Consider the following 13,022-nt stretch of genomic DNA (forward strand, 5'->3'; position numbering starts at 1 on the left):
TATCAGGAAAAATTTGGTCCTTTTACAAAAGTTTGGCATCATTGATTGAGAATTGCATTAGTATTCTGACACCTCAGAAACACCTTTTGGGAAAATAGGTCACAGACCCCTATGTGATTGTTTACCAAAGTTTTTCTTGCCAGATACTGTACAACTGATGATGTCTGACTGTGGGATGTTGCACAATAGTCCTCAGTTTAAGGAATTGCTGGGAAGGTAGATTTCATATTAACAAACCCTGCTGAAACTGGTTCAAAACAGTTGGTGCAAAGTCATATAGGAATAATAAATCATCCAACTCAAATGACACTGGATGTCAGAGTGTGGAGGTAGTTAGCACTGTTAAATAGCAGCTCCATTAAATCACAGAGTGCAACTACAGAGGTTTTTGGTAACACCAATTTGAAAATGGGAATATGTTGTTAAACTGAGGTCTGGAACCTGACAGTTGGAAGAATTATGATGAAATGAGCAAAGCGGCACCCAAAAAACCCAAACAATTTGAAATTATGGGAGCTGCCACATATTTATAAACCTATGATGGAAACTAATGATTGGAAATCATAGGAGTATCATGTAGGCTTACTGAAAGAATGGCTGATACCATTTTTCTTCAGGAGAAAGGGGAAGAGACAAGCTATAGCACATGGGAGAGTCTAATGTTGGCAATACACACATCAACATAACTCAGAATACCAACTGCTACTAAATCACTACCTCCTGAAATTCTTAGCAACTGGATGAGATACTTAGAGACCAAATGTAAAGAGTTATAAAGCCTGATTGTATTTGACAGTGCATATCATAAAATGTTAAAGTAGTAATATGCTTTGGAGAAAACAGGTATGCTATTGGAGCTGAAGCTTTAGGAAGATTTGGAAATCTCGTGGAGGTCTGCTGTAGTGGTTGAACCACTGTGCATAAAAGCATGCATGCTTCCAGACCTTTGGGACCTGCAGCAATTTGTGGCTGCTGGTGTTTGCAAAAGTGCATCCCTCCTCTGGGAATTCACAGCAGTCCAATGAATGTCTGGAGCTGGTTCCCTCTCCTAGGGTAGTCTCCAACATAACGTGCAGCATCCATGGGCCAGGACACCTGTGAGGAGCAACAAGACTGGTCCCTGCCTCACGGCTCCTCTCCTCAGGACCTGTGCCTTCAGGCTGCTCACTTGCCCACAGATCCTCAGGACTGCCCCAGAAGCAAAGTCTGACAGGGCTGTCCCAATACCTACCAGCTGTGCACACCACTTGGCAGCTCAGGCTAGCTTCCTCCTCATGTCTCCATTTCCTCCTCATGTCTCCACTTCATTCTTCATGCACACAAGAAGATATACATATGTATACACATCCACAGAGAACGTGGTACTGCATGAAAGCAGAAGCATCCCGGTCCCAGCAGTCCCTTTCTCACACTTGTGTGTTTTACTTCCCTCTAAAATTCACGGCACATGTGCTCTGCTTACTTGTGGGAAATTTAAGTTTGCTGAACAGCAGATAGATACCGTCTGGCTCTCAAGTATGTTGATTTATTAAGAGAACCCACTGATTTCTGTTCCAAGTAAAGTTTCAGCAAATTAACTCCATAGAATCTGAATTTAGTATGCCTACATAAGAAGTTTAATTTTGGGTTTTAAAAGTTATAATCACCCGTCCAACAAAATTACAGACAGAAGGTGACTGATGAGAAAACAAATCCAGTGAATAATTACACTTCCAGCTTCTGTTGCCAGAAAAGTCCTTTGTTTCAAAGCAGCCAGATTTTCCCCTGTCACTCCCCCAAAGTAAAACATCCATCTGGGATAAAACTGAGTACCAAATAGATTGGCAGGAGTTAAACACCAAACACAAACCCCTGGCAATTTAGGTAAATCCCACAACTGATTCATCCATTTTGAAATCTGGGACTACCTAGGCCACAGATTAAATAAAACAAAACATTTTGTTTTAACAATCTTTATTAAATTGTTTCAGGCCTTTTAGAAGGGACAGAAATTACTCACAGATGGAGCAATTTTGCAGAAGTAGATTTGGCTCTTACAGTTTGCAGGCAAGCTCACACAGGCCACAGAATGGAGCTGGTTCCATTCTAAAGGCACCTAAACCACAAATCCTTTGTTTACTGTGTTAACTCTTACACTGACCCAAATGACTTTCAACCCTGCATGTGTCTGTTCCAAGCTTACTACCCACAGCTAGCATTCCTCCCCAAAATGTCCCTCCAGCAAGGTGCAGCCTCTGCCAGACTACGATTTCTGCCAGTCCCAAACCTTTTTGCATTGGTGCATCTGTACTTTGATACAATAAAGCAAACAGCCTGCACGCAAAGAATAAGATTTGAAAGAGTAAATTTCCATGGAAACCATGAAGCATCAATGCTCATATTAGCAAAGGCTACACAGATCTCTGATACACATGTAGGGCATCTACGAGTAATGAGACCCAGCCCTCTGTGCCTGAACACCACTGTTGGTGCTGCTTAACCCTACAAGTTCTTGCTCCACTTGAGGAATGAGAATGTCCCCTTAAAGGGAAAAGAAAAAGAAATTTGTCCAAAACATGTGAATTAGCCATTTGGCCTTCTTTTGCTGGGAGGAATTTCTCGTCTTTCACTTGACCAAAATTTCAGCTCACAGCCACCCTCTTCCCCAAATCATGCAAAATTGCCATTTGACATGATATTCTGTCCATTCACTGTTTTTCCAAGAAGGTTTGACAGGAAACATATTGCTGGAAAAAAAATAAAAATCATACTGTCATAGGCTGGCCTGTTGTGTTCAGTAGATGCATGGAAAGCAGCCACACTGTTCTGAAATAGCTGTGTTCCACCACGTTCATTTCCAGGCCTGTTCTTCCTAAAGAAATGACAGAAGTGCGCATTACAAAAGGTGAGAAAACTTCAAGAAGGAGCTAAAGCTTTCATCTCAAGACATCCTGCAGTAGATCTGAACATGTTCTTTCAGGTTTTAGGTTGTTCTTCTCTTGCTCTATGCCAGCAAGATGACTCAAAGAAATCTTTTGTTCAGCAAGGGTTGTCAATCATTTGCACTACGTGTTTAGAGAGAGAGGACAGGTTTAATGGACTTTCATTACCTGGGCTCTGCTGCAGCAGTTCCCAGGTGCATGGGGAGTACCACAAGGCACCACTTTGCTTTCTTGCCTCCCTGTTGCCTACAGGCACAGTATACAGAAGCAGACTTCTTTCTCCTTTTACAAGTGAAGACAATGCCCTTACACTAAGCATTTGTGTCTCAAACTCTCTACACAGCCCATACTAAGAAAAGCTGCTGTTTCAAACCCTAAGACAGAGCCTGTGTGCAAAAAGTTGCCATTTGGTTTTGTGAAGAGTATCATGTTTCTCATACTTTGTTGAAAAGCTTGTCCTTGTAGCATCAGCTGTAATAACATCACTGACAAAAAGTCTGTAAAGTCACTCTCCTTTTACCCACTTGGGAGTAGTCAACCTTAGTTCAGCAACAACTTTGATTAGACCCACTTACCCTTTCTCAGAAGACCCAAAATTTAGCTAAACTGATGGATCTAATGCTGTTATTGTCAAGTATCAAGTTTAAAACTGTTCACTTCCCTGCCAAAACATTACATAGTCAATGGCATACCTGCTTCTTACAAGTACGGACTTCCACCTGCAGAAACTATCATGGATGTGTGTGATAAAGGCTTCATAAAACATGTTTATCCTACTTTCCCTAGCTTGTGCTGAGAAATACGAATCTGGAGTACCAAGATTATAAGGGAATCAATGTGCATTTTATATTACACTTATAATGCTTGGCTTCATTTTAACTTGTGTGTAAACGTTAAGTCTCCTTTGACCTGGGGCATGGTGCATATCATTTACTATTATATGACAAGAGATCATTAAAAGGCTACTCTTTCCCAATGATTACAGAAATCAGTAAGGATGTTTACTCATTCTTGGCATTAAGATGGAGCTAAATTGAATACCTTTTCCACTTATATGTAAATTTCATATATCTTAAACACAGCTTAGGAAATAAACCAAGATGCCTCAAGCCAGTGAATATCAATGAGACAGACCAAAACTGCCTGAAAGCAGTAGTAAAACAAGTTTGGAGCAGCACCTTCTCAGATCTTTTGGCAAAAAATACTTATCACTGGAGACTGCATTCAAGGTAGCACTGGCTATTTGGTATTTGGAGGGAGACTTTTAGATTCTGCAGGAACTGATGCTGGTGGTCCAGCTGCAGAGAGTTGCCAAAGTCAACATCTCTTAGATGTGACATAGAACAGAGGTTCTTAGCACTAAAGATCACATATCTGGGAGAAAAATAACCCAACAAAGCCAGATTAAGTAATTGTATCTGTCTTCTTTAATTGTTCTTAATGTAATGAACATATTACAGTGACCTTTAGAATGTCTAATGGGTGATGCATTTAAGCTTTTTGAATATTTAAGCCACCTTCAAATTATGTTTCACTTGTTTATTTCTACCTTAGTCTGTGCACTAGACTGCATCATAGCCAAGAAAACAACCCAACTACTACATACAGATAGTTCCAGATCTCATTTTTGTATTTTGTCTTAAATCTCAACTATAGGGAAAATTCTCTGCAGGTTCTCTTGGACTACTGGGTTTGTTTGGTCTGTTTTTCTAATTCTTAAAAAAAGCTACTACAGTAAATATAAAAGGTCACTGCTCTTTATTTGTGATCAGAATCATTCTACACAATACAGGTTTGTAAGCTTCAGAAATTTAAATAGATTTTGGGTGCATTTCTCCAGAAATCTCTTAATGAATGAAGGAAGATTGCACACACTTCAATTATTAAAATGGTGACAAAGTCTTCCATTTTAAAAAAAATGTGTGTCTTCTAAAAATTTCTCAAATAATCAATTTATTTTGGTTCCAACTTCTATTTTATATTCTGGTTCCAGATCCCACTGTTTGTTTGACAGGTCTGTTTTTTTTCTTTTCATGGCACTAATTCCTTTGTGCTGCTTTAAATCATTCTTTCACCTTACTCTAAAATTCAATATAGCCCAATTCAGTGCTTTGACCACTGTACTAAATACAAAGCCCACTATGTCAGCTGTTCTTTGAAATATTTTTGTTCCTTTTGCAACCATAGCAAATTCTGAAATTCTGTCGATGGATGGGGTCTCTTGTCTACTGACCAGGGCATGCATTAGTCCATGATACAAGCACTTTCAGTGCATGTGTGCAGGACTCTTTAACTGAGCAATACTAATTGGTGCTACGTATGCAAGGACCTAACAATGTAAGAGGGAAATGACTCATTAATTTCTTTTCTTTTCATAGGCAATGTCAAGGGGTTAGCATTGACTTCAGTCATAAAAAGATTTTCTTATCTCTTTCATTTTGCTTCCTCTGTACTCCAACTCTATGCATAGTTAAGCATAGCTCATAAATTCTCAGTTTCAAACCCCACTACTTGAGGACAATTTTGAGTTCATATTTACTTCCCTGAAAGAAATCCAAAAGAGTGTAATAATTTACCTGATAACTTGATTACTGCAGAGATGAAGACAAATAACTTGTAATTCACTGAGTGCAAGGATTATGAGAATATAAGTATAGAGAAATGGTAGAAAAAAGGAATTTCTGTGTGATGATACAGCAACAATGACAATTTAGTTTGTGAGAGGAATATGGTCAGAGGAGACCTTCCCTTCCTCTGGCCAGCTCTTTCTGGCCAATGGCCTAGTCATAAATATATTCTGTGAGAAACCAAGAATTGTAACTAGTATTAAGTTTGACCTCTGCTCCTGAGGCACTCCTCAGTATTAGAAGTCACTGGGAACTGAGGCTTTAAGCAATGTGACACGCAGAACTGCTGGGCAATTGGCAAGGATGCTGGAGTTCATCCACCAAACCAACATTAGTTCCTAACTCTGCTGACTTGCCACCTTGCAGGTGTTCTTACACAGATTATAGTGAAATAAACATTCTTGTTGATTTCAGGTCAGCTCACTGGGGTTACATTAGATACAAGGCACTTCAGAGGAGCAATTTATCCCATCTGAAAGAGAATATAATGTGAAAGCTACAGAAACGTTGCTCCATACTGCTGTGTTTTTTCAGAATTACCCTGTAATTAAAAATAATCATCTGTGTATAATATACCCAGATTCTTTTAGTGGAATTCAATAATGATATCCCACAGAGTATTTTCTTCTTTTATAGCACTAACCATTAGGCTGTTGTGGCTCTGCTCTGAGATGGTCCTCTCAAGCCTAGGTAAAGAGATTTATACTTTCATTGAATTAGACTGTCCTTTAAGGAGACTGGCATGTTATAGTCACAACATTTACAATTGCCTTATGTCTAACTAGTAATTTAAATATTATATTTAAAAACCCATGTTATTCAGTGTTCTGAAAACATGGCCAAAAATCTTTTGTGTTTGAAGTTTATATATTCTCAGTTTATATATTCTCAGTTTATATATTCTTGTCACTTTATTCACTAGCAAAAACTGGTATTTAAAAAAAAGCAGTCAGCTTTAGCCTGTGCTTGCCATGGGGCTGAGTTGCCTGGCTGTGTATTAGAGTCCCATTGTAACTATAGAGTACAAACGTACAGTCCCCAGATTTCTCACCTTATTTATTTCTAAAGACAAACGAATAAAATAGACTAAAAAAAACACAATAAAACACCCAAACCAACAACCAAAGAAACAAACAAACAAACAAAAAAAAAAAAACAAACCCAAACAACCCAACTGGAAACAAACAAAAAACCTCCTCAAAAACTCTCAAAGCCTTTTAAATTAGTTATTTATTATTAAATGTATGTTTTCATTACAATTGATTGTGATATATAATAATAGTACCAAGGCTATTTCAAAACAGATGTGGTAGCAAGTAATATTTAACCCACTGCAAGCTAAACAGAAATCTCAGATGATCTTTGAGGCTTAATAGAAAGCAAATATTAACAGTTGAAGGTAAAGCACATATTTTGCATCTTTTACAGTTAAATCTCAAAGTCAGGCTAGTTGGTGTTATGACAGCAAACTACAATAGTTACAGAGTGATACCAGTCTACATGCCATTTTAGCTTGTGGTATTGACTCTAGTGAAAAATACGAACCATTGTGTATATGCTCATATTTTGTTCCCCAATATCCTGAGTGCCAATAAGTAACACACCTAACTTATGGCACTTGTGGCATTTTGCTTTCTGTATATTAACCTTAGATGTCCTCTTTATTACTGGCTACTGGAAACTTGTTGCTGCAGGTAATTTAAAGAAGTTGGAATAATTTTGCTCAAAATATTCCTCAAGAACATATTACTCAGGTAATATAAACAGTTTCTGCTCTTTAAACACTACGGTTTAGATGCAGTGTGTTTGCTCACTAACAATTAAATTATTCAACATACCAATAATGAAGACCATATCCATGTGTTCCAGTTTTTGTCTGGGATAGAGTTATCTATAAGGGCTGTCTTTCAAATTTGTGTTGGAAACAGTGTTGATGACACAGGGATGCTTTCATTACTGCTGAACAGGGCCGAAGCAGGGTCAGGCCTTTTCTGCTCCTCACAGCCCCCAGCCAGTGTGTGGGATGGGGATACACAAGGAGCTGGGAGAGGACACAGCTGGGACAGCTGGCCCCAAATGACCAAAGGGATATTCCAGACCATATGGCATCATGCTCAGCACATAGAGCAGGGGGAAGGAGAAGGAAGGATTCCTCACCCACAGCTACCATCCTTTCAGGAGCAAACTGCTCCAACATAACCTTACCCTTGGCTAAATACTGCCTCATGGGGCATACTTTCTCTCCCTGGCTACACACATTGAGGTGCTCCATCATGACCTCATGCACCCTTCACGGTGTTCTTGCTGCAGCATGGATTAACCCCTGGGCCACAGTCCTCTCAAAGGTGGTACACACATAACCATGGCCACAGATGCTTCAGGATGTACATACTGTGGCACCGGCATATCCATGGCCACAGATGCTTTGGGGTGCCCTGCTCCCTCCTATGTGTGTGTACATACTCACAGGTCACAGCTGATTTGCAGTGGAGCTCCTGCCGGCCCAGTACAGTAGCGCAGAATGAGCAGAGATGCCCTGGCCATCTGCCAGCCCACGCACATCACCACGGCTGTTATCAGAATCCCAGGTCCAGCAGAATAACATGATCAGCAGCACAGCCCTATGGCAAGCAGTGAAAAGCAGCCACTGACAAGCACCAGGCTCTAATACACAGCCAGGCAACTCAGCCCCATGGCAAGCACAGGAGCCTGTTGATTAATAGCTACGCAGCAAAACTGCTAAAAATTCAATCTAGCATTTTCCAATCAAACATTACCTTGCATCCTTTAATACTCATGCTGGGTGACAAAACGACTATGCTGGTTTAACCCCAGCCATCAACTAGGCCCCACACAACTACTGGCTTACTACCCTACATCAGGACTGGGGGCAGAATCAGAACTATAAAAGTGACAAAACTCATGGGTTTGCAATAGCAATGATTTAAACAATAAAGCAGAAGCTGCACATGCAGGCAAAGCAAAACAAGGAGTTCAATTGTCACCTCCCATGGGTAGGAAAGGGCTCATCCATCCCCAAGAAAGCAGGCCTCCATCATAAGTGATGGTGACTAGGGAAAACAAGGATAATCACTAAGAATATTTCTTGCTTGTTCACCCCCCCAGCTCTATATGCTAAGCATGACACCATATGATCTGGGATATCTTTTGGGTCAATGACATTCAGCCCTCTGAATGTTTTCCCTTCCAGCTCCTTGTGCACCCTCAGCCTTCTTGCTGGTGGGGTGAGGAACAGTAAAGGCCTTGACTCTGTGTAATAAAACCAGTAATAAAGCATCCTTGACTTATCAACATTGTTTCCACCACAAATCCAAAATATAACCCCATCCTGGCTGTTAGAAAGAAAATTAACTATATCCCAGCTGAAACCAGAACCAGAGTTTATATTAACTCTAAGTTGTCATCTTTTCTATCCTGTTTCACTTGTTAAAAATGGCAAAGTGGGAAATAATTTTGATATTTCAAATGTCACCTGTTCCCAACTGCAATTAGCATTTAAAAGCTTAACATCCATTTTCATTCAAATATGCCGCCTCTGTAGTCATGGTAACTTTCTCATCAGCTTTATCTTCCAGCTTTAGAAGGTACTGCCGGGGCACTTAGAGATGTTGTTATTTAGGATTTTTCATTTGACTCCCTCCGCCTTTCTTTTCCAGCACAAAAACCACTTCTGTGCTTGCTTTTACCAAGTCTAAGGTTTACAACAGCAACCAAACAAAAATCCTGTTCCAAATACAAAACAAAAAATCCAAAACAAACAAAAGTTTTACTTCTTGCAGCTTCCTGGAAATAGGAATTGGTAAAGAAGAGTGGCTTATGAATTCAGATGACTTCTCACACATGATGCAGTAAATTACAGATAAGGTATTAAAAAGTATATATTCAGCAGAAATCATCATCCTGAGACTCAACAAAGGCAAGTTGTGATAATCAACAGGCCCCTCTATCAACTGTCAGCCACTAATGACCACCTCCCAATATGAAACATGAAATAAAAGTATACTGCATGAGCAGACTCTGGCCTTAAAGTGCTTTGTGTGTGTGACTCAGCTGCGGCTCTCACTAGAAATCATTGAAATTTTGGCAATAACTTTGAAACCTTTTACATCTATTCTGTGGCCACACAGTTTCTAAGTACAGTACCTGCTGTACTTTGGTGTATCCCATTTTGCCATCTCCTAAGTCTTTGGAACTTATGAGTTCTAAATTAATTAAATTAATGCCAAGGGCAAACTAAGCAGCCCAACCAGCCCAAACAGTCCTACAAAATGCCAGTGTGGAAATATAAACACACTGTTCATGCCAGGCTTACCCTAACAGTCTTTATCTCTCATGTGATTCCTAATAATACCTATAATGTTCGTGCATTATCACTTAAGATAAACTCTTACATTTTTGCATTCTTTGTGAAGAACCAATTAACAGTTATTTTCTGTTTGCTAAAGGATGAAATCAGAGTTCAAAATGAAGAAAGGAGAAACTGTAAGAGGTTATTATTTACCCAAAGAGACTGAGAGTTCACCTCTTACAGTAGGGCTTTTCAGAACGTGCAAAGTATGCCACTGAAAGCAGAGAGGTGTTAGTGAGCTGTATACCAAACTTTTCCCACATGTCAATGGCTGTTCTTACCCAACCAACTCAAATATCCTTGCTCTTGTCTGGGCACTGCATCTTTCAAGGACTTCCACGTGAGGTTCTTCTTAAACTGCCCTGAACCAATCAGGGTCTTCCTGGGATGTTGGCCCGCCTACACTGGATTACTTTGGTTTATCCATGGATTACCAAATAGGTTTTTTTAACAATGGTGTAGAGGAGGAGTGCAACTGGTATTGCAAAAGAGCATCACCTGTGTACTCTAATAGATCTCCAGCATACAGCACAGGAAATTACCTATGGCAGAGCTGCAGTGTAACTGTTTCAATGTTTGTGAATTTTGAAGCATTTGCTTAATGCAGCACAGCTTTTTGGGGAACAACTAATGTTGAAAACAGAAGATCAAAATCGAAGGGGACAGATCTGGCTAAAGAATTCTCCTGTTTTCTCTTGTGTACAGGGCATCTTTATCCTTATCTTCAGCAACTTTGAAATGCAGTTTGAAGAAATTTCTGTTCAGCAGTAAATTAATCATGACAAATAACTTAATCATGGATATGTTGTCTTCCTTAAATCAAAACCAAAATGAAGCGTCCTTATCTTTCATTGTCTGATTTCCCTTCATTTGGCATAAAGGATATTTTGAGCAGAAGGCCTCACCTTTTTAAAAGAGCCCCGCTCTTCGAGGCTTATTACCTTTGCTAGATGCGCTGAATTTTAGGTCGCTTGAAACGGCGCCAGCTAACCCAGGATGAAGGGGAAAGAGAAAAAAAAATAAATTCCTTGCCCCCTTCGCTTGGCCGGTGACCCAACTCCCGTGGGAGCGCGGCGGGCGGGGGCGGGGCGCCGCCTGCCCAGCCTGCGCTGGGCGGATCCCGCTGCCGCCGCCCGCCGCAGTCGGTGCCGCGGGGTTGTGCTCGGGCCGCCCGTCCCCGTCCCCATCCCACTCCTTGCCGAGCCCCTGCCGAGCGGCCGCGGGCCGGCGCGCAGCGCAGCGCAGCTCCGGGTGAGCGCCGGGTGAGCGCTGGCGGAGGGCGCGGGCGGGGCTTGGGCTGCGGCGGTGCGGGGACTCCCATCCGCAAATTCCCGCCTCCATGGGCGGTACCGGCTGCCGAGGGGCGACCGGTGCCCCGAGCCTCCGGTCGGTACCTCCGCGGCTCTCCGCTCTTGGGGCTGGACCCGCTCCCCTTTCGGAGGTGGAAAAAGTTTGTGCGGCGTGGAGCGGAGCTCGGCGGAGCGGTGCGAACTTGGGCTGAGTTAGGCGAGGCTCTGCGGCATCTCCGTGCGGGGACGGGGAAGAAGGCGGGGCGGCGGGGGGCTGCGCTGCGCTCCGTCGGGGTCTGGGGTCCGCCGTGTCGGGAGCGGTCTGGCTGAGCTGTGCCGTGCTAGTGCCAGGGCAGGAGACAGCAGGAGCGCTTCTCCTGTATCCCGTTCGCGTAATGGTCAAGGGAGCGCGGACACCGGCCCGTCGCCGCCGGCTGCGCACGGCAGCGGTGGTAGTGCCGTTCCGGTGTCTTTCCTGCTAAATGTTTTTGTGGCAGTCCGTCGAGTGTTAACTCTGGGGTGGAAAATAAATATCTCTGCTGTGCTGCTGCATCTTGCGGATGAAGTATGTCTCTATGACATCTTAGTGTGGAAACTGTTTGAAAAAATCAGGGGAAACTGAGAATGACTTAATAACTTCTAGGGAGATAACTGCATATAATAGCTGTAATCCTGTAATACGAAGTCAGTTATTCTGCTGATTGACAGAATGTTCAGAATTCAGCACCTGCTACAAATGACTAGAATAAGAGATGTAACAAAGTATTTTTGGGCAGTAATTGTAAAGACTAACATTCAGTTTTATTCAGAAAGTATCTTATATTTTGTTTCATATAAAATACGACTAACTGTGAAAGACAGATATGTAACTAACTTCTACATTACAAACGTTCTTCAAATTCCTTAACTAAAACACCTGTTATTATCTAGAGATTTTTTTTCCTGTGTTAGGAGTGATGTTAGTCAAGAACGCTCATATCTGGCATATATGAATTGTCATTCTTGCATAATTCCTTACCATTTAATTTGTTTCAGGAACAACTCTTGTGTAAATTCAAACAATTTTCTTAAGTATTAGTAAGAGGAGCACTTTTAAAAGGTGCCACAGAGGTATTCTTAGTAACATCCTACATTTATTTCTGAATGCATGACATAGATCAAAACAAAATGAGGGGAGACTGGAAATTTTGTCTTGACTCATCCAAGACAGTGTCCTAGCTCTGATCAGAAGGAAACCAAGTTCTCTCTCTAAACCTGAGTCGATTTTACAGTGGAGCTAAAGAAACTCCCATTTCAATCCTGTTCCAGCATCAGAGTGTTTTGCTCTGTGCACACGTAACATTTCAATTAATGCTGCCTCAGCTGTCTAAAGATCTGATGAGATGCTTGTTACCACTTTGATTGCTTTTCCTGGCACTATTGTCCCTGCATTTGGGGTTTGGACATTACATGTTCATAGTGGAAAGTAATTACAGCAGGTAATAATCTTTGGTGTATCCATTAAAATAATAGTTTCTTCATTTTTGTACAACATCTGGAGATAGTTTTTACCTTCCACTAGGACTTTTTTTTTTTTTTTTTTTTTTTTTTTTGTCAGCAACTGAGGAGAGCAGTGGCTCAGGGGCATATGAGAGGCATAAAATGAATATTGGTAAATTGTTATCCATGGGGTTACTACTTAAACAAACATATAATTGCTGTGTCTGGGGGGATGTGACAGAGGTTTATGTTACATATTCTGCTTCAAATTTTAAATGTAACCCAGTCTGTAAAATGCTTTCATAAGTTTCTAATCACTTCCTGTTTCACTAATATG

The sequence above is a fragment of the Serinus canaria genome, chromosome Z, assembly GCF_022539315.1.
Source record: "Serinus canaria isolate serCan28SL12 chromosome Z, serCan2020, whole genome shotgun sequence".
Lineage (NCBI taxonomy): Eukaryota > Metazoa > Chordata > Aves > Passeriformes > Fringillidae > Serinus > Serinus canaria.